Here is a 23,441-nt window from a genome sequence, read left to right as displayed (position 1 = left end):
TATTATGGAAAGAGATGACTTTCGAACATTTGAATTCATCTCGCGTATAATGCCACAAGCTGAGATATAATGCGTGATGGGAATAGTGGCGTAACGCTATCACGGGGAACAATAGTTCAATTAGCATATTAAATAATATCTATATGCCCTAATGAAATTGTTAATACGGAATATGGAAATATATATCAATATCAGTTTCATACTTGTATCAGTAATAATAATGTTGATTCTCGCATAAAATCAGTATCCATAATACGCCAGATAGGATTAGTATTAGTAATAAATAAATTAAAAAAGATCAGCAATGTGAGAAATATAGAAAAAAAACGAGCGTTACAAGATGATATGCAAGTATATATCATACCAATTCCGTCCCTAAAGGGATTCGTATTTTCTAGCGAAACGACAGTATTCAATCGATCTGACGGACTGTGCAATCAATTGTTTATTGCTTCGTTGTCAGTCGGGTGTTACGCCACTGGCACGTATGGCAGATGGTGATGCGATGAGGGTCGTGCGATGACAAATAGCGAAAAGCATGGCACTTTGTTTTATCCCATGCTAGTTTGACATTCGTCATTAAAAATTGTACGGTTGATAAAACAATGTGTAGTATAAGTAACGGCAATCACAACGGGTCAAGAGCAACCTTGTCACCGCCGCGCCGTGTTCGCGCGCCCACGCAATATTACATTCACGTGCGTCCCAGAACGATAGTCGAAATGGACACAAATTGGGCGGTGCTCGTGGGAAAGCATAGCAAGGTGCAACAATGTCCCAAGAGGGAATAACTCGGAATTTGGATTAGTGATAGTTTGCATTGGACAATTGCATCGATCAGCGCTACGTGGGTTCGTGAATAATTATACACAAATTTGCCAGATACACGTATCATTTGGAGAAACTAGATATATTATAATTTCGTTTCATAATTGACAACCTTCGTTAAGGTACGTTGTAAATACACGTTATAAATGTTTTTTATAACAAGAATAAAATAAAATATTTAATAAGAGATACTGTAAAATAAACTTTGTTATATATATCAATCAAAATGATAAGCTCGTTGAAATGTGAATATGAAGCAAAAGGAATTACTGGATTAAAATTTAAAAAATAAATAATAACTTATTCTATCATTTATAAAATAGAAATGTCAATTATGTGCGTAAATGGCATGAGCACCAATGTGTACTTGTTATCAGTTTATATGCCTTATTTTATTTTAGCAGTAAGTTTAGATATGTTAAATATCCATGTATAAAGATCTTCATGGCTCAAGAGATTTAAAGATTAAATACGCTTTGATGCCGTCACGATTGACATTCTCACTTTATGCTTTAATAATTCCCAAATAAATAACAAAAATGTAATAATCAATTTATCCCTTACTAAAGATCATGAGACTAGTCATTCACAAAGCAAAGTTGTGTGTGTATATCTTAAAATTATATGAGATCTAATTTCATCCCGAATTACGTTTTAATAACTTTCCCCTACAAAACGCGAATGTCCGAACCGTTTTGCGATATAATAAAGTCATTTCACCTTGGCGAGACAACTTGTAATGGCCGTTGACCGATTACCTCTCCATCCCCCCCTCCCCTTCCATCGCCTCGCCGAAAGTTACCTAATCACTTTATCGAATGACTTCTGCGGAAAGTTTCGGAGAGCCCTCCGGAATATCGAGCGCCCATACTCGCGCATTATTTCATCCACGCTGTCACAACCGGCTGCTTTTCTTCGGAGACCGAATACAAAGGGGACTTGGCTCCTTCTCGAAAGAAGAGGAAACGGCGCTCACCGCACTGGAAATTTAGCGCTTTAACGTCGCTCGTGTGCGTCATTTAATGTCCGCTGATTCCACAATGGCGAACTCGATTAAAAAAAAAAGAGAAAGAAGTGAAAGAGGAATTAATCCTACAGATGCAACTGGCATGAACTCTCATTAGAATAATAAGCACGAAGAGTAATCTCGCTAATTTACCATTAATAGTGTCTAAAATAAAAATTCTATTTTTATATCACGTTTGAGATATAAAAATGTGATTTGTTGACGCTAGCAAGGATGTTAAAAATCGAATTGAATGTAATTGAGAGTGTGTATACATGTATACATAACAAGGCATAGATGTATACAACAAAGGTCTTTAATTGAAATTTTTTATTAAAACTTTTCGTTAATACATCATGGTTTTCGAAAAATAGCCGCTTTAAAGTTTTCAATTGTTTCAACTACTATTATTTAAAACAATTTATGTGCTAAAAAAATATTTGAGGAGAATATAGCAAAATGTAATTTACGTAAAAATTTGTTTAATAACAGCTATGTAATTGCTGTTTCTCCTTTCTCCATAATCACATAAATAAACTGCTCTTGCTATACATCAATCCATAATAATTTATCGGCTGCTGATTTGGCAACAATTTATTTAATCGAAAAGATTTAAAGGAAAAAGGTTTAATCGTTTCGCCGATTTAAGCATATTCGTCGGGTACAATTAAACTTTCTTTGCGTTTATTTCGTACAACGGATGAGCGAAAGAAACTTCGAAAAAGTTGGGAATTACTTCCCGAAAACTGATAACAAACGCGCTTCCCGACGAGGAGATTGGAGGGAAAACTCGGTCAAGGAACAAAGCAATGGTAACGGTTAATGTCAATGAGAGGAAACGAAACCAGAAGGGTTGCTATTCGACTTGGCAAGAGGGAATAGCCGAACACGCACAGGCGGCATTAAAACACGCCTCATTTGAATCTGGCATGGCTGGGCACCTCGTAAAAAGCAAACTTCACAGAAATCGCTAAATCCCCTCCCGTCCTTTACCCCATTCTCCGCACATCAAACACACGAAGGAATTAATTCGAACGCACCAGGATGGAGTGAAGAAACGTGTCACTGCACTATTACGTAGATACCAATGGCAATCTCTTATTAAGTCTTAGTTATATTTGTAATACCTGATGGGTTACTAATCTCTGATTTTACTAAGTTGAAATGCATTGGCAATCTCCAAGTTCATAGTCCGTAAGTTTAGTAGCAAGTTAGGACTACACTAGCGGTCCTTGAATAAGTAGTCTCTAAGTTTAGTCTCCTAGTCTCCAGTTTCACTAAGTTGAAATTACGCTAATAGCGCTAGTTGAAATCACTTGGTATTAATTCTAACGTTTGACGGTATCGTTATTTAGCGCAGTTTCACTTTTGCTATTATCATTGTTATTCTAATGTTACAGCAGCATTATTCGATATATTTACATATATCGTTAATATACCGCGATACTGTTACATCGACAAATTTAGCGATAATAATCATTCATCGTATCGCCGCTATTTTCTGTTATGCGGATTCCGCATTCAATGATGAGCTATTTCTAGAAACTAGAGATCGGCCGCTCGTTAGCGTCGATCGACCGCGACACACTCGCGTTTCGATACGTGTGCGCTGTTTCAACGACGGCAAACCGAAATTCCGCCATAACCGAAATTCCCCATCGGCCGACCGGTAGCGGCTGCTAGCGACGTACTTTATTGGCCGTCATATCTGTCGCTGGCAGGGACAGGCTTTCGAACGATTAATTATAAACAACCAGCCGCAACAATGGCTCTGCGTAATTAAAGCGACCGGTTTCGCTTCCTTTCCCCCTCTGACTTCCAGCCCCAAAACACGTTTATCCGCCCTTATGACTTCGGCAATATCAAAGCGGGGCTCTCCATCGTTTCGTCCGGTGAATATACTATATCTCAGAATCAATCTTTCCTTGCTAAATTAATTATCTCATTTAACTGAAATGGAATTGATATCAAATTTTCTAAAATTTTACCAACAGTACAAATAAATAATTAATGTCAGATTTCGGCACTGAGAACAAAAAATTGTCAATCCCAAGAAATATTTAGTCCGATACGTTCAACTAAACATTTTAGTAAGTTAACTAAACATTAGTTGTTTCAACAATTTATTTAGTTTCTTTAATCAGAATTAATTAATTCAATTAATGTTTAGTTAACTAACTAAAATGTTCAGTTGAACGTATCGGACTAAATATTTCTTGGGATTAACAATTTTTTTGTCTCTCTCTCTCTCTCTCTCTCTCTCTCTCTCTCTCTCTCTCTCTCTCTCTCTCTCTCTCTCTCTCTCTCTCTCTCTCTCAGTGTGAAGATATTAAATAAATGAGAAAGAAAAGATGGCATTACTAAAAATAATATGTTAAAATGCTATTTTAGAAATAGTCTTATATATAATAATCCACTTCTATATTATTTAAAAAAACCGGTCTACTTTGTTTAAAAAATTCAAGATTTAAGAATAAATAATGATATACATATTGTAGCGATCGTTACGTGTCTGTATATATTCTTCGCATATAAATCCAATTGTCCAGGAGAGATGTAAAATTTACTGGAATTTATTTTCAAAATAGATTTTCTCGGAAAATATACGTACATATTTGCCGTGGCACATTTATAGTCATACCTATGCGCCAAAACGCGGCACGGCAAATTGTTATTTCGAACTCATTCCTAGTTAAACGCACGAACAAATGTAATCTTTTCTCATCATTATCCAGCCGCGAAATAATTAAGGTGGAATCAAATAATTAATTCCAGGAAAACCCAAAGGGAAGCGCGAGAAGCGAGAGATATACCCGGCAAGTATAACGCGGCGCGATAACGATTAGCGCGATTTTCAGAGCAGATAGCTCAGCTCCCCTCTCGTTTCGCCGAGAATTTACGGTCTTCGTCGCCGTAAGAAAAGTATATGTCGGCTTGTGTGTACGTATAATAGCGCGCTGATTTGTATCGAGCAGATACAAAAGCGGGTGTACTCACTTAGGCCACGATGACGACTAACATATGCAAGCACACTTTCTGTTCGCTCGCTCGCATCGAGACGCAGATGTCTGCTTACCTAAAACAGAAATAACGGATGCTCGTTACTTTCCCATCGATCATTAGTGTCGTTGACGTTAATAAAGAGCACGAGAGACGTGGCATGAAGTGACGAGGGTTCGTTACTAAAACTGGAGACTTTGATTTTAATGACTTTAGAGGATGAGGAAGGATCTCTCTCTCTCTCTCTCTCTCTCTCTCTCTCTCTCTCTCTCTCTCTCTCTCTCTCTCTCTCTCTCTCTCTCTCTCTCTCTCTCCCCCCCCCCTCTTTCCGCGAGAAAGAGTCCCCAAAATAGAATTAATTTACAAGTAAATGATATTGACGGGTTCTTCGTATGCTTTATTTTATAAAAATAATATGAAATAACAATAGCAGAGCCGAAGCCATGGCCGAAAAGAGCAAATTTGAAAATTTACGTAAACCAAAACATGGTGTAACATAGCGTTTTGATTCGACAAAAGTTGCAATATGTAACTGATTGCCTCTCTCTTTAAAAGCAATTTTGTTTTTATTAATTTTGAAACATTTTATCACTTGTGTTAGAATGAAAGTATACTTTATATGTATAATGTACCATTTTAATGTAAAATTTCATTTCTGACTATCGACAGGTATATTAACATAGACGTCATATGCTATATATTAATATACACAACATTAATATATATTAATATTGACTTTACTCTATATATTTCAGTCCCAAATATTTCATAAGCGTTAAAAATTCCTGTGGTTACGTAACATATTTTCTTATCCATTTATAACTAAATTGACCGTTCGTTGAGAAAATGTTGGAGTCGCGTCGTAACTCGTTAAGTAAGTTTCTTCATTAGCCTAACGTGCGACTAATTTTTACATGCGCGTGGTCGTTATAATTGCATTACACGATACAACATGCTAAGCGCGCGCACCACCGACTTTTAGCTTAAACTTTAATAGGACAGCTTTACAGTTATTGTACCAGAACAGTTGTTTTCTCGCTAAATTGTTCCTCTCTCTTGATTATGAAGCAGAATGTTATAAATTAACGTGTAAGAAACTACGTGGCTTGCGAGCTGTGTGCCAAAGTCCAAAAATAAGAGACAGGATCAGCAATTTAAACGGTGAATGCGAAATTATAAATAAGAAGCCATTTTTTTAAATTCGATTTCCAATCAATTATTTTGTCGCTTGACATCTGCTTTGAAAAAAATGGGAAAAATCACAAAAAAATTATCTCGACAGACCGAATCTTCCGCTAAATAATGCGATTATACGGTTCTATCGTCAGTTTAAACACGCGCAGAGTACTGTAGGTGAACATATATGTAAATAAAACGACCTCGCGCGATCAGGTACATCGCGTAACAATCTTAACCCTCGCATGTCACATATGCAACCTGCATACACGCGCGGACACGCATACACACACACACACACACACTCGTGCACGTGTTCACACCAGCACGGGCAATCTGACAAATTGCAACGTCATTACTGCCAATTTGTTTACACGCTGCCGGATAGCCGGTAACATGAAGCTGCCACCCTGTACGGGGGTCTCCACGAGAACTCCATGTATTTATCAGGTGTGTAAGTCAGGCACGTGCGGTGCCGAGGACGATCGAAAGATTCTTTAATGACACCAATGCGTTACAACCTCATTCGCAATGTTAAACTTCATGCTGGTTTTACCTAAGTCAACATGCATATTACCGTAATTCTTCTTTTTTCAATCGACCGAGATGAATATCTGTCAAATAAACTAACATATGTACATTACGATCTCATTTGTAATATTGAAGTTTACGTTTGTAATGCTAATGTTTTATCTCGTTCCTCGTTACTTTTTCGTAAGGCGATGTCATGAAAATATTAAGATATTAAAATAGGCGAACTCTTTTATATCTGATATAGGAAGTATGTCGCATGTCATTTTTCTCACAAAACGACGCATACTTTTTTTTTTGTTTTCTTTTTTTTTTAGAAAACGCAAATACACTTTGCAAATATATAAAGAATTATCCTAAAGGATTTTATCTTGTTTTCTTATATTTTCTCGACTCGATATCCTTTCGTGGGACGAAGGATCTACTTCTATCTGTGAATACCATCAAGTCTTAGTGGTAGCTATTCTGGAAGACTTATCGTTAAACGTAGAAACTGGAATGAGGTTTAGATATACCCGATTCCACGTGCAAAGATATGAATGTGTATTTATGTGTGTGTGTGTGTGTGTGTGTGTGTGTGTGTGTGTGTGTGTGTGTACGCGCGTGCGAATACGTTTTGCACACTAACGAGCGGATTTCGCCGAGTGTAAAAGGGAATTACGTAGAGCTGAAGTTTTCCATCTGGAATCGTTAACCGTGCCACCGAGAGGGTGGACGTTGATCACTTTATAATTGAACGAGGAGGAAAGAGAGACGACGGTGGCTTCGGCGGATATCACTTTCTCTCGCGTCTCTGAAATTTCGGTTCGACCGTTTTTCATCCTTTACTTGTACGGCTCCAAGAACAATATTGGACGTGCCAAATGTTCCATGTTCACAAAAAGTTCATATCAACGATCAACGATAAATTTATACAATAAACACAAATCGAATGTATATAAAATCCTTATTTTAACATCCTTCACTGTTCAGCTATAATTGCATAGTAACCGAACTCAAATGTATACGCATTAACGATTATAGATGACGAACACTTAATATTTTAATTATTAATTATTAAAATAATCGGAGTGCCTCTCTCATCTTCATGATTTTCAAGTTCAACGTAAAGAAAAAAGTACGTCACGTCTTTTAATAATGCAGTATAAAACTGATATGGAAGCGAGCGATATAGCCGATGCGCTGTTAAGCGATAAAGGAAGAAGCGATGGGACGGAGAAAAAGTGGAAGGAGGAAGAGCGTCGCGACTTAGCATCTTCTCGATTCTCGACTAACAAACTGCAAATACCCGGACTGCGGCTGCAGGATGACGTTAATTAATATTGCCAACGGTACAGAGTGTCGACGGAGGAATAAAGAAGTCCGCCTGGGTCCGTGCACGGAGCGGCGAGGGGGGAAGGGGTAGAACTGTAAGGAAACAGTGCAGTGGTGAGTTATACGAGGGCAGCGCGAGGGAGATGGAGAGGTGCTCTGAGTTTTTATCATCTCTTCCTCCCGACTCGATTCAGTTAAACTTTGAAATAACCCCTTAATGAGTCCGCCGTGCCGAGTAGACCGGATGCCGACAAGGCTCTCGGATTTTTCTCTCTTTTACCCTCCCGCTCTCCTTCTCCTATGTCCCTCCATCTCTCCGTCGCTCTATCCGCTTCTTTTCATTTTCCCATTGCGTTCCTACGCCGGGCCTCTTTTCATTTTTCCGGTATGAGTCTCAACCCTTCTCTTCCCTCGTCCGCAGCTTGACCGACGTTACGATCTTGATTATTGTAAGACTCGCGTCGCTCTGTGACTTTGCTTTAAGCATATCGCATGGTTGATTCTTTCGGCAAGAAAATAAAACGGAGAACTCTTGGAAGTTTCTTCCGCTACTTCCAGTTTATCTAGTCTTGAAGCAATTAAAAACTTTCAGGTTGAAAAAATTCAATTTACGACGCGCGACTAATGAGAATTGATACACGATTTAAGACTTATTGAGCAAATTTTAATCTTTCTGCAGATTTACACACCGATTTAAAATAATATAAACAGTGATCGATTATTGGAGAATATATATAGCGATACTTTCCTAATGTTATATCAATCGATTGTTATCCGCGTTATCTGCTGTTGCTTTGTTTTATATTATTACTCCTCGTGTAAACTTTGAAACCCTCGAGCTTAGGCGCTATGTATCTAATGACAAATGGCAACGAATTTTGTGGAGTGTACCGTTTTGTCGTTGTGAACTTCCAGGGAGGGGAAAGGTTCCTAACAGAGAGAGAATTCGCGGGGGGTGTGTATTTGTCCAGCAAAAGTGCCGCATTGTTGCGGAGCTGAGAATTGAGCATACGAGTTCGTTCTTAATGGGCTTTCTGTGTCCGACATGCGGTGGACTTGCGTTTGCCACCGTAATTCCGTTCCTTTCGCATTCCGGAATTCGTCCGAGAAGAAATTTTACGCATTTTATGGAAGCATCTTATGGCGTAATTGCATGTTTCGTTAATCGTAAATCTGTATAAAATGTAAAGCTCGACGTATATTCATTTTCACTATTCTTCCAAAAAATAATTTTAAAAGATAAACTGACATTGGCCAAATTTTATTTTAAAACTATACTTGTACTGTTTTTATATTTTGTTTGAATATGTATAGAAATGTATTGTAAAATTTCGACAAATTTATTTTGATGGACATTAAAATGTAAAATTTAATCAAATTTCCGATACATGCTTACACCACATAATAATTTAGTGTAATAAAATTTTATCGTTTATATAATTATAACAATCTAAAATTATCTTCGTATTGTAAAATTATAATCTTGTTTATATAAATAAAATGCTTTTATTTCCATTCGAGTATCCTCTTTTAGCGTAGCTTTTAGTACAAAATAATTCATGATTTCGTTTATAGCACTCATCGCTTAAACCACATTTCGTATTAATTAGGTGAGTTTTGTTAGGTCTCAAATATGAGTCTAGTATAATAGATCGCTGATTTCTCTCATTACACAGAAAAAAGAGAGATCAACCATCGATCGCCCTCGCGAATAATGTGGAAAACTCGTAAAATAGCAACAAGAGAAAATATCTTTTAAAGAGATAGAAATTGAAACAAATGTCAAAAATTTATTTCATGTGACGTCCAACGTAACATTTTCGAACGCAGCTATATAATAATGCTAATATTCAGCTTTATTATAGCGATAATTATACTTTACCAAATTATAAAGAGTGATCATCAAAAGCTGTCAATTAATACTACTTATAACTTTCTCACTTCAATATACCGCAAACATATTTTAATTTAGTCATATAGATTAAGTAAACTTTAAATAATTAGATATATTAAGAAAATACATTTTTATTTTTGTATAGGTAATTAATCATAAATCTTTTTACAATATTAGTTAAAATACTAGCAAAAATTTTTTTCATTTTTTACCCGCTATATTTAAAATATAAATAAAAAATAAAATAAATACAATGTGCGAACAATCTGTATACAGAGTAGTAGCAATCCATCTTGCGTATAACGTTAATGCGATATGCGTATAATAGTAATTGTATGTTAATGTATATGCATTTGTTGCGGATTAACAAACTCATAAGAAAGATATTCGCTGTAAAGAATACGACAAGAGAGAAGTTGCGAGATTAAGCATTAAGATCCCCATTTCATGTAACATTAAACATTATATAACGTTTACGAGCATGACGACGCGACACCGCGTGTTCTCGACGCTATAACAGTTTTCATACGGCGATTACGGTTTTATTATTATTAACACTGAAGTACTAACTCTTTTCGAAACATGAATCATTTTCTGACAATCAATCTTTTGCAAGTTCCAATGTAAACCATTTTTTTTCTATGAGTAAAGCTTGATAATAACCTTACCCATAATAATTTTCCATTTGCATGCAGACAACAAATGTGTTCTACTTATCAGTCTCAACAATTTTTAAGTCATTGAAAAAATTGCATCAAATAATATATAGCAAAAAATAAATTTTTTTACGTCCTGCGACTAAAGACAATTTTATTCATACAAAAGTAGAAATTATAAATAATTTTCCTTTCCTCAATAACGCGATGACAGCAAATATTGCAGAACGAAGAACTAAATCGCGTGCAACTTTCGCGAAAGTCCCATTGACATCCGACAATCGGTCTACGTTTCATGATTTGAATCGATTTGCATACCAAACTACTGACTTCTGATCGTTACTGAAGATAATGAAGCTGGATGCATAAAAGGCTCGTTAAAACGTCGCTGCCGCAACCGTTGACATGTCGTTGAATCTCCAGGTGGCCTTCAACCAATTCTCTCCTTCTCAGTCTTTCCTCTTTGAAATCCTTGTCGACGGCTAGCGAATGTGGAACGACCTTATTGCGCATTAAAACTAACGTCCGCAACATTAACCGGAAGTTTCTCCATCCCCGAATCGGGACGGCGCGGGCGTGCGCATCGAATTAGGAGTGCGGTAAGCGAAAATTCCATTTTCGCTAATCTCTTGGAGACGATCGCGACCGCCAACTTTAATCGCTAACATCGTCGTGCTTAATGACGAAGGAACGACAGCTCGGAACGGAAGCTGCCAAAACGCCAGAACTGTTATCTTTTCATTAATAATGTCAGAATAATGTAGCAAAGCGTTGGCCGTTTAAGTTAATTTTTCCGCTTTAGTTTCTGACAACATCTCATAAATAAGAATCTATAATCAAGCTACTTTTTAAATAATATTCATAAAGTTCAAAGAAGTGCTGCGAAAATAGAGAATTCTAAAGATTGAGTGTGAACTTTACAAAGATAACAAAGATGTAACCTTAAGATTTTTTAAACCTTACACTTTACACCTTACAATTCTTTAAATTTAAAAGCTGCTATCAAACTTGCTAGTATCAAATTTTTAAGCTAAAGGACAAGTTCGGAGGAGTTAAATATCTAAGAGTCACAAAAATCCGATGTAAGGTCTTTCTACGAAAAATCAGGGTCTTCGCCTAAGACTGCGAAACAGCGCCCGAAATGGTGTCCAGACAACTGCGAAGAGGCGACTTTTACGACCGCTTGAATTTTCTTTCACCCAATGGCACGCATCACTATACACAAGGGGGGTTGGCTAAGACTGGTGCAGTACTCTAACCGGAAATTTTAGTCCCCTAATTTAAAAGCGGTTTCCTCGAGAAGGCACTGGCCTGCTGGCTGGCACCGGAGCCGGTGTCACGCGGTTATGTTTATTTTGCACTTCTCCCGTCTTCTTCCCTCGGTCTCCTCTATGCCCATTTCTGGCTATTTCTTTTTTACCTTACTTCCTCCTTTTAAACTCTAGTTTTCTCTTCCTTTCTATTCCTTCTCTGCGGTACGGTTCATTAGGGTGGTCGAGTTAAAAAAGAAAGAAGTCTCTCTGGGTTTTCTCTGCTTCTGCAATTACCCTAATTCTGCATTACCGCATTTGTTCGTTCAGCGCACTTAAAAGTTTTCTCAAAAATGATATCTTTCTTCTCTCTATTGTTCCTCCTCTCTTTCTTTTTATCCCTCTCTTTCTTTCTATTTGTCTTTTCAATTCATAAATTAATCTAGGCCTGTTACCCCGCCACTCTCTAATTCCTACTCTCTTTTTCATCCAACTTGCTTATGCGTGCCGTTATTTGTACGTGATTTTTGTTTTATCTTTGCGATCCCGGTGGAAAGCAACCACACAACGATAGCTGCCAGAATCATCGTTGTCGACGGTACATTGTTTTTCCCTAAGGCGCGCTTCATTTCGGTTTTTGGCAACGCGCGAAGCCACATCTCTTTTCGTTTTTTTTTCTTCCTTTTACGCTCGCACCCCAGAGGCGGAGGAAAAATGGCATCGAGAAAGCCTGTGAGATTTCGGATGTGCGTGCCAACGCGATACCCACCCAAATCGCTCTAACGAGGTGCTCTGCGACCGGGAGCGGAAGCGTTAAGTATGCGTCGAAGGGTACCAAAATCAAACCCTGAACAACAAAAACGTAACGGTGTTCAGAGATCCGCGATACCAATCGATAAATGCAAATTATGCTCGAATTTTTAAACAATGTGAGAAAAAAAGATCTTTCTTTGCGATCGCAGAACAATCAGGATTCGTAGAAACTGTAAACTGATGAAACTACTTTTTACGTTTGTGTGTATTCTCAATTCTCGCACGTCGATAGATATCGGCAATGAAACTTGAATCTACAAAATTGCGCGATTTTATTTGTCTGTTATAATCTAGCTTCCTCCGCATTTTGACAGTTAATCGGGAAAAGTGACTAAAAAGTGTTGCATCTGCACGTTCTGTATTCTGAAGATGTGGCACGGAAACATGTTGAGGGTCGCATTCACCTTCCATACCCTATCCGGTCTTGAAAATTGACGCAGAGGGAGGTCTCTTTAACGAGCGTCCGTCGATCCCTTCGCGTTATCACCGTCGATCACGCCGCCGCCGTACCGGGCGTCAAAATCGAAAAACCCGCGACAATGGACGCGGTCGATTCCACGAGCGATTAATCTTCGTTTCACGTGACATTTCGCGAACGAGATCGATCGATCTGCCCACTCGTGCGAATTCAATGCGCGTATCGTACGCGCACGCACTTACCTAACGCCAAAGGGTTACCGAATAGATGAAGGGAATCGAAGGTGTGAGAGGAAGCGGGAGAAGAAACGGAAGGCTACGAAGAGTATAATCAAACTCAAGAGCGTCTGAGGCAGAAGCGAGAGGAGAAAATGCATCAAGAGTCGTATTCGTGACTTCCTTCGGCTTCGATGCCATGGTGCTCAACTTCTATTCCGCAAATAGATTGGACAAACAAAAGTAATCTTCAGAAATGGGATATCGTCAGTCTTATGAAATATACAGGAAAATATATCTTACATGAAGAGAAATATTTATATTTAGGGACAAACAAATTTATAGACAAATTTAACTCTTTATGCAACAGGTAAAAGTACACATATGTCAAGATAGATTGAAGATATAAATAACGCAGATCTTGCTAAACTGAGGAAAGCTAGAAGAAATTATAAGATTATAACCATACCGTCTTGTTACGTTTTTCTGACATAATTAACTAAAATCCCAATCTATCTCTATATAGTTATCTTAACAATCTTCTGATATATGTACTTTATAATAAAATTATTTTCCGCCCCAAAAAAATGTGCTCTACAAAGAAAAGAGATTCGAGCAATAAAAAGTCAATAAAATAAAATATTTACATTTCAATTATAGGTAAGAAAGTTCGCAATTTGTAAAAGTAAAGTAATTACCCATCAGTGAGCTGGTAAGTTAGGACCGCTTAAATATTGCAGCGGCGTTTGCGAGCGGTAGAAGCAAAAGGGTTAAACGCAAAAGTAAACCACCTCGAATGGAAGGGTTAAGCCGGCTCTCGTCGACCTCAGCGTGTTTCCCCGAAGCCCGAGATGGCTTTTCCCGTCTCATTCGCCGTGTAATTAATATTCTCGGAAAGACAGTAATAGTGCACCGACTGCTGGCCCGCGAAGAGAACGCCCGCTCGCGTTGCCGTTGACCGAGGTCGACTGTGATATCCTCCGAGAATCATGTGAGAGAGAACCGCGCATATCTCACGTCTCTGTCGCGATACTCGCGATCGCGGACCAGAAATCAATTACTCAAGAGCGAGACGAAACGATCTTTCTTGTCGTTATTTTTTGCAGCGCAACAATGAGAGCGACAGTCGCTTTCTATTTCTTCAAGTACTTAACTACACCTGCCTCGACACCTTTTCAGAGATCGATCGATGGCATAAAATGTCACAAGGTTAAGTCAATTGAAGTCGAATGGTTTCAAATACGTTAGATACTATCATCAGAGAAGAAGGAAGAGAGAGAAAGATTAATTGAAAAGAACTACATTAAATACGAGTAACAAAATTGTGAGAGCACCGATTCCGCTTCTAAAAAATCATCTAAAAAAATGCAAGTTTGAGAAACAGACACAGAATAGACGAAAATTTCGGGCGCGTCATCGTGAAAATCGAGAAAAATAAAACAGAAAAAGAATAAAGGGGAACCGCGGGAAAGAATGGGAGACGAAATAAACCCGAGATGAAAGAGCCGGTTCAGGTCGCCCATGGCCGTTATGGATGCAAATCCGCGTATGAAACGTATAAAAGATTTGCAAGAACAAATACACGCCTGGGAGTTTGGCCTCGAAGATGGGGAGAGGCCATGAACAAGAACGAGTAGAAGAAAAGGACGCAGGAGGAAAGAGAAGAGGGAGGAGGGAGAAGAACTCGGTCTCCGATGGATTCAAATGAGGATAAATATTTATAAAAGAGTGCGCCGATGGAGTTCCCTTCTCGATTCCTACCTCGAGTCGGGGTGCGGACGTTGCGAGGAAATATTGGTTCTCGCACTGCCTCACGAAATGAGAAATACAAGGAGAAAGGCTGAAGGAAGAGGGAAAAAAAAGAGAAGCAGAATCGAGGGACGCGAGTGGAATATCCGCGATAGAGTCGCCTTGACCAGATTTAACTGGCTTGAAATTTAGTTGATGATAAACTTGTCGATTTTCACGTTTTAACCATGTCCCTGTAACTCTAAAAGAAACTCGCGAGACTCACGTGACTCCTCTATTTATGATATTTTTACTAAGAGGTTATGAGGTAGAAAACTTTTCGTGTTACGTAAATTGCGTTCGTACGCGTTTGGGGGGGATCTAATAACTTTCTTTGCAAATATTTTCAAGATTATCGCAAAACTCCAAATTATCGTTAAAACTGGCACTTGGATCTTTTTAAACGGTCAAATTAGTAATAAATGCCAAACAAAATCGTCAAGCTTTAACGTTCGGGTAAAGTAAAATGCCGAAGGCATATTTTTTCCCCCATTTAGCCGGTAAATTCTCAACGCTTTTAGAAAATTAATATACGGCTTGTGTGCCCGCTTATATCTGCAACGTATATAAGGCACTTTGGGTTAACTAGCGTAAGCGTTTAGGTCGTTAGCGCAAGTAGCCGCGTTATTATTAGAGTTACGAGAATAACATAATATTATCCTTCTCCCGCGAAACGAATGAAATCAAATCCGCCGTTCCCCCGTCGACATCACCCCGTCGAGCGAGGATGTTAAATAACGAGCTGCGGCGGGTTCCCGACGTCGACGTTGCCGAAGAAACGGGAAAAGGAGAGAAACCGTAGAGAAAGGGAGACGGTAAGGAAGGGAAAGAGGGTGGAGAAACGAACTTTGGGCGAGGACGAGAGGACAGCAGAAAGACGAAGGGAATACATCTCGACAAGTAAATGCGACTGACATTAATGGGGGCTAAATAATTTTCTCCCTTCCCCCCGCCCCCCCTCTCATCGGCGTGTCGTACCTCATCGCCAGCTTGAAATACGCACGCTTCTTTAGGAAATTTCTCACTCAAAAAGCGGAAGAGAGCGGGGATTATCTACGCGATTTTCCGGATAACGAGAAACGCTTTCTTCCGAGCGAAGACGCAGCGAATATTAAAAAAGTTGTGCCAAAGTCTAGGCGCGCACACACTCGCGGAATAACTTTAATAAAATATAAAAGGGACTAAAAAGTGTGTACCACGAGAGAGAGAGAGAGAGAGAGAGAGAGAGAGAGAGAGAGAGAGAGAGAGAGAGAGAGAGAGAGAGAGAGAGAGAGAGAGAGAGAGAGAGAGAGATTCAATATCGGAAAGCCCATATATGTCTCGCGTGAAAGTCAACTCTTTCACGATTGTTTTGCGACTTACATAGCCAGTCACGATAAAAGAAAATGAATATTGGGGAAACACTAATCACATATATTTCCTATACCACATTGTAGATAAAATGTACTTTCTAATCGCTAAGATTAAAATAATTCTTCCGTATATTATAGCTAAGGAGAAGCATAAATTGAAGTGTTCGTTTATCTGATGTATATCTCGCGATTTTTGGCAAAGTATCCCGAAATAGATGCATTCCGTTCTCTGGTAAGGAACGTAAGCCCGTTTTTGCCACCTCGGCCCTGTACGAAAAATTCCGACGGCATCTACGGTCACGTCCCGGAAGATTATATACGTCGCGCGCAAAAACCAGACGAAGGGGAACGGGAGAATCGAAAACGGCGCGATCTCTCTCGGTGTCACGACTTCTTCGGCTTCTTTCCCCTGTAATTTAAATTCTCTCTCGACTCCGTACATATTCTTCGATCTGGGACTGTGAGGTCTAGGTCGATTGCGCCATCGATTGCAGGCACTTTGGCCCACTTTAAACGTTTTCCCTCTGATTAAATAAATATTGTACGTAACTCGAATTGTGTTTCTTTCGTAAATGGCAAGTTTAAAACTCATTTTACCTCGTTTGCATAACAGTACACGCTTGATAAACCGTACGAAAAATATTCTTGTTTACACAGCGTAAGCACAATGTAGATAAAGTCTCTGATAAATCATGTATCACGTATCGATCGTCAAGAACGATTGTGAAACACAACATCAGGTCCGATAGAACACGGTGCGAGCTGTAATGTTACGAAGGACGTGTCGAAACGATAATCTAAGATAACACAAATCTCTTTTACCTTCAACCTTTTGTACAATTAATCGGCCAGTCATTCTGATTTTCGTACGTCTCCATTCTCTATGCGCTCCGCTCACGCTCGAACGCGACGCACGAGCGCGAACGCATCGAGCGACGACGACGTATAGGGAAAATGCCGGCGCCCGGGTTCAAAAGGACGCACGACATCGTATAATGCCTGAACGGACACGGCAGCCGGGAGCGAGAGGAGCTACGGGAATAACAAGATCATTTGTCACCAGCCATTTGCATACGTCGCGCGGTGTTTCATGTGCTAGCGTGTAAGGATGAATTGAATGAACCTTTGTTGAATATTGGATGAAAAGTGAAGAGAGCCTGCCGCGCGTCCTCTTCCTCCTCCGCCTCCGCCTCCGCCTCTTTATTCGCGGTCATCCTCCTTCTCCTCGTTATTCGCGGTCTTTCTCGTACCCTCGAATCTCTTTATTCGCGATCCTACTCTCCGCCCTGCAGTCTCTCTTTATCCGCTGTTCCCTCTCCTCGCCATAGTCATACCTGCGCGCTTTTTTTTTCTGGCTTTCATCTTCCTGCGTCGCACTTTTTGGCGCGGCGCTACAAAAGACCCCGACCAACCAACCATCCGACCGATCGACCGACCGACCGACCGACCGACTGCTGCAGTCCCGAGTCGCATCGGAAAATATTGCGCTGGTCGGACCGATTTTTAATTATTACGTGATGTTGGAACGTTCCGGCTTCAAAAACACGGAGAAGCAAAAATAACTTCGGGACGAGTATTGACTTATACAATATATCAACTGACACGACCAAACGAACGTGCTAGAGCGCTCGCATGACGCATACGAGACGTCCGAATTTTGCTTATAGAAACAATTACGTATATGTCAAAATAATTGATGACCGTTTAACGTAACTTAAATTTCATTGAAATAAGACAGTGCAATTTAATTCTAATGTTTATGAATACTTTTAATGATAAAATTTCGTTTTAAACACAAAGTTATCTCTAACAAAAGTTAATCGCCTATTATAATTTTAAACTTTATATATATATTTTTTTTTTTTCGCGGATTATTTTATATGTATAATGTCATACAGCTTGTTAATTATATGTTTGACAAAACTCTCGATTGCGTGATGGAAAGAAAATTTGGGTGTTGATTTTCAAGTAGATACGATAAAGTTGTATATTGAAGTTTCTAATATGTTAGGATGTTAGCGGTCAAAGTATGAGACGAGCTGAATCCACATCCTCAAACGCGCGGCAGACATGACGCTCACGGCCCTGTTCGACCTGTTTGCTCAGCATACTACATATGTAGGGCATTACTAATTGCAATTAATTATCGACGAAATATATCGGTTCTTCTAAAGGCCAATCAAAACGATTAAATTGGGATATTTTCCGGGCGACAATAAATTCAAAGTTTCATGTACACATTTCTTTCGATTAAACGCTACTTTATAACGCATATCAAAATATATAATTTACTTTTAAAAAATTGTAGAAAATGCTTAAAATCAAATCCATTTGCAATTGAGTTATTAAAACTCAGTTTACAGTTTCGATCGTTTACCTAAAAATCTGCCTTTCTGTTATCTAAATACTTTTTGTTATTAAAAACAAACGATATTCCCCTAGAATGTCACATTTATAAAGAAGTACAGTAGTTTTTTATACATTTCTATACAATGTTCCCATAAGTATTACCTGTTAAATTTAAATACGACATGCCACGAATATTTTTGTTCGAGTAACCGAATACAGATGTTTTATATCGCGACCAATCGCGTTTAATATATCAGGACGCTTCAATATTGTACCCTCAACGCCGTTGGTCGGCAGGCACTTCGGAGCTAATAAGCGCAACAATTCCCGCGGTGGTCACCGCCAGGTATCCAACTAGCCCGACGAACAATGGCCGACTGTGGTTACTGACACGCTGCTTCGGTCTGACGGCGCATTGACAGAGATATAATTAATGCGACATATATCCGTCGGTTGAATGGAGAGCTGCGCGCCGGAGATTGGCTCATATACGTGACATCTAATACTATCGTCGATCTTTCCTTCCACGCATTTTTCGACAAATTTGCAGTCGACTGTGTCACTTAATGAAAATGCTATTGACGTGCACGTGCAAAATTAGTTTACAAAAAATTCATGATTCGAAACAAGTTTATATCTTGCAAAGTTCACTATGTTATTGCGTGTATACATACACTTTCTTATCGGATACGACATGACTGTAGTTTTTCTTACAGATAGCAAAGTCCTTGAAGCTAAATCTTTAAAAAAATTTAATCAATCAGAATCTACATATTACTCAAGTGATACTACAAGTTCTTTCTTTTAGAATGAAAAAGAAAACACCCACAGTCAAATTACTCGTTGCCTTTTTTCTCCTCATGGACATTTTCTCCACGACCTGCAATCGCAATATTTTTCCTTAACAAATGGTGCATCCCGGTAAAAGGTTAATCAACGCGTTCCAGCGGCGCGTTATCGGAACGCGACGCCGTGCAGCTGCAGATGCTCATTCATAAAGCGTCTCTTTGTATGCGACGACAGCAGAAGCTCGTTTCTGCCGGGCAAACCATTGTGGAGAGGCCGATCCTTATCTATGGGACGTAAGTATCCGTGTCGAGGCTGTCCATAGGTTCAGCCGCGGTATCTTAATAAGAAATCGAGCCGGCCGCGAAATCACACGAACGACGGCGCTACACGGCCGGGCGTCGATACGCATCGATTTTTATCGCGACGCGGCCCGCGGCGCGACGCAACGTCACGCCGTCGTAAATAAAGGCGTAACTGTCGGCGTAAGTGATACGTACGTATTACACCAGGAAAATATAGGTAAGGTGCAACGTAGTCGCAAGCGATCGTATAAACGTCGGCCTGCCGGCTTTTATTATCGAATTTACCGGCCGCATGAAACTCTGCTGAACTCAAGTTTCGAGCTTAACGGGCAGATAAAGTCGATATCGTTAGCGTCGAGGCGTGCTCGACCGTCAATTTGTGATATACGCGTTCTTATATATATCGCCGAAAGTTTCCACATGGGACCGTAGATTGTGGATTAAGTAATTTATCTGTACATTACTTTCAACCTGTGTGGCGAAAATTTCAAACAAATTTACTGTTAAACTATTATTCTTATCGTTTTAAATGCATATACTTCCTGTGCATAAAAATTGCTTATTAATATTATATAAATCCGATTCAATTTTTAAAAATGAAAACCTCAAATTTGACATACATTTTGGAAATTCAACTTATCACAACGCCTAGCAACGATAACAACCATTTTTAGCATTGTTAACCATACATTCAACTTTTAAAAATGTAAAAGAAAGAAAAATTAATGCGAGTCTCCCGAAATACTCTGGTGTAACTGACAATGAGATTCGTTCTCTATTCTAGCCACGATCGTTTTTACCTCTACGCTCCCCAATTAAAAACGGCACCTGCACACCTGCTTGGATGAGGTCGTCAACCGTAGGTTTCATTAACGTGCCCATGCTAGAGCATGGCAATGTCCTCGCGTCTGTTCTCGGCCAAGCAATAAACTAGCGACACGTTATACGAGGTGCCTTAGCGCCGCTACCACCGTCGTCCTGGTCATCGTCGCCGTCGTCGTGACGCGATATATCCCGTAAGCGGATATGTCGTGCGCAAGCCCGAGAGATTCTGCACGATGGATGACCGCGCCGATATGTGCACCGACCCAACGCCGACCGGCAATAAAGAGCGCGAAATCGTGTCCCACCCGCATTATTAATGCAGCGAACTATCGCTGCCCGAGCCTCGTTCCATGTTCCATCTCTTTCTCTCTTCCCTCCCTTCGAAGCCCTCTTCCTGGCTGGGCGATTTATTGACTCTTTAAATCGGACCGCGACGGCCTGACCGTATTTAACCCTTTCCTTCCCAGACGGCTAGTAGAGACGTAATTGCTATATAGTCCGAATAAGGGAAGGATGGAGATATTCGCACTTAGGGATCTAAAACTATCTCCATATATATGAGCTTTATTATGATATTGCACAGTCGGGAAATCCCAGAAATCTCATCGCCATTCGGCTTAAATAATGGATTTTCAAATGCCGATATTTGCTCATTGATTGATAAGAGAAATGCTAATAATTATCGAGTTTGGAACAAATAATTTTTCACAAATTAAACTTCTAATAGTTATAATTGTATAAATAACAAAATTTTATTTGAATCCTGGCACTCCACTTCGTTTTCTCTTTGAATTCTCTTTTATAAAACGAATTTTGTCAAAAATTTGGAAACATCTATATGGTCTCATAGAAGTGTTTCAACAAATAGCTCTGCATCCGGAAATCGTGAAAAGCACAGAGTTCTCGTTGAATTGCCATAGCCGTTTCTACAAAGTGAACACTTTGCGGAGAGAGGCGACTATGTCTCGCCATTGCTAACGAAAGGGTTAAACGACGACCAACCCGAAACTCTGCGGACTCGCTCGTTACACGATGTTCCAGTTTAACGATTCCCCGCGCGATTACGGAACAGCGGTTGAGTTAATTAATGAAAGTAAAGTTTCAGCTTTTCAACGTGACATCGTTGCCATTCAAAGAGCCTATTTTCCAAAGCCAATAATGATGCTTAGTGTCGTGATAGCGTGGCATTATTAATGCAGATTAATGCATTTACTTTTCAACCAGTTCTTGTTTCTCAATGTTCTAACTAAATCGGTGCTTATAATTTTCTAGCATTTCGTATCTCTCGCAAATGCCTTAAAAAAAGGTTCATATTTTTATTATTAAATTTTACTAATTATTAAAAATTATGATGTTTACTATACCATTTAAAACATTCTTATAATTCCAAATTTGTATAACATCTCTAACAGATAAAAAAATTACAAAATTTGCATTTGAAATCTCTGTAAGTATTCTAATTCGTCACCTTGACGTATAACATCAGCCTTAATTCCACAGTATTTTTATTGACATTGGAGACAATTTATATTGCGAACATTGACATGCATAGTGTCGTACAATAATGAAAAAAACACGTAGCCTATATCGTTAACGTCCTCATTTTCGCCAGTTTTATTAAAATCCGATTTACACTTCGCCGCGAAAATACGAAAGGTGCTTTTGTTCCCGTCGACAGAAAACGACGGAGAGAGAAAGAGCGTGACAAAAAATACGTTCTTTTGTTCACCCATTTCGTTTCGTTCTTTCGTTTTCGCCGGCTTTGTGCATTTTCAATAATTTTTTTAGAGATGTTGCCACCAAAATTTTTACTTGGCTTTTTTGGGTGGTATGTGTTAGCACTATACTTGTTAATAAAAAAAACCCAGTTTTTATAGTATGACTTGAAAATAATTATTTTTAATTATTTTTAATTAAGCCTGGCGACTAATTCCCCCCGAGCAATCAAACTGGCAATTTATTTGCATGTTCCTGAGTAAGCAATTATCGATATCCGATAAAAATTAAGACTTATACTATGACTTGAAAATCGGTTTTTTTTCTCACCTGCGTACTTCTAAACCCCCTAAGTACAGCCAGCCAAGTGTTTGGATTATCGAAGGAGAGTCGTCCACGCAGGTTATAACGGAAAATCGTTATTTATAAAATCACTTGGCCAAAAGTGTCGTCAGCTCTTGGACTATTCAGGTCGGCAGCAGTGGTCCGCCTTCACATCAAGATGACAAAAGTTGAGCGAGAAGCACCCGGAGATTTCGACGGCTTATGCGAAGTTCATGGCATGACCGCGCGCGAAACGCTCGCGCTATCTCGACGCTTCTCATGCATATTCAGAAACTGCACCATCGATGAGAAAACCAAAAAATCACGAAGATTTTCAAAGAGATTCTCTCGAAAATTCTACATTCGTGGATAAACTTACAGTCGCGAGAATTGATATCAATCCGATAAAAATATCTACCCATTTATTTATCTTATCAAACTAAAAAAATTCCAAGCATTATGATTTATCTTGAGTTTAGCTCTTCGTTGTAATCATATTAGTTAACTAACTAGCAATTTTATTATTTTTATGGGTTAGAATTTACCTACGCTCGAATTTCTGAAATAACTCGATTTATTATATTTAACAAAAATTCATAGGAATAAACAATATTTTGTTTACGCAACATTTCCCAAAATACATCAAATATCTTAAGCTCTTTAAATTACAATTACGTGTCACTGATTAGATAACATTTATTTTCTTTTAATTGTAGACTCTATATTATAAATCCGGAATAATAAGATTAAAAATGTAAGATTTCCTCAATTCACAGTATTCTAATTTTATCTAAATGTAATGTACAAAGAAAAATATCCAGTTTACTTCAGAATCTATTTAAAATCCACATTTTCCGACTATTTAAAGTGTTTAAGAAAATATGATTCAGTTATA

At 38.9% G+C, this 23,441-nt stretch overlaps 1 protein-coding gene across 10 annotated transcripts in view; it reads right to left on the bottom strand.

Moving 5' to 3' along the window:
* The window catches only part of Rbp6 (RNA-binding protein 6), a 634,317-nt gene that overhangs the window by 493,963 nt on the left and 116,913 nt on the right, over nucleotides 1-23,441 (bottom strand). The window contains exon 4 of one of the 10 annotated variants that reach the window (XM_077406184.1): nucleotides 4,832-4,910. The exons of the other annotated variants lie outside the window; for them this stretch is intronic. The gene's annotated coding sequence lies outside the window, so the exon portion shown is untranslated. The remainder of the gene's footprint in view (nucleotides 1-4,831; nucleotides 4,911-23,441) is intronic. 10 annotated transcript variants of the gene reach the window in all.

This window comes from Temnothorax americanus, unplaced genomic scaffold (genome assembly GCF_048541705.1).
Source record: "Temnothorax americanus isolate GAGA-0224 unplaced genomic scaffold, ASM4854170v1 Scaffold1, whole genome shotgun sequence".
In the NCBI taxonomy this organism is placed as follows: domain Eukaryota; kingdom Metazoa; phylum Arthropoda; class Insecta; order Hymenoptera; family Formicidae; genus Temnothorax; species Temnothorax americanus.
Note: the sequence above shows the minus strand (reverse complement) of the source record. Positions and strands in the feature narration are given on the sequence as shown.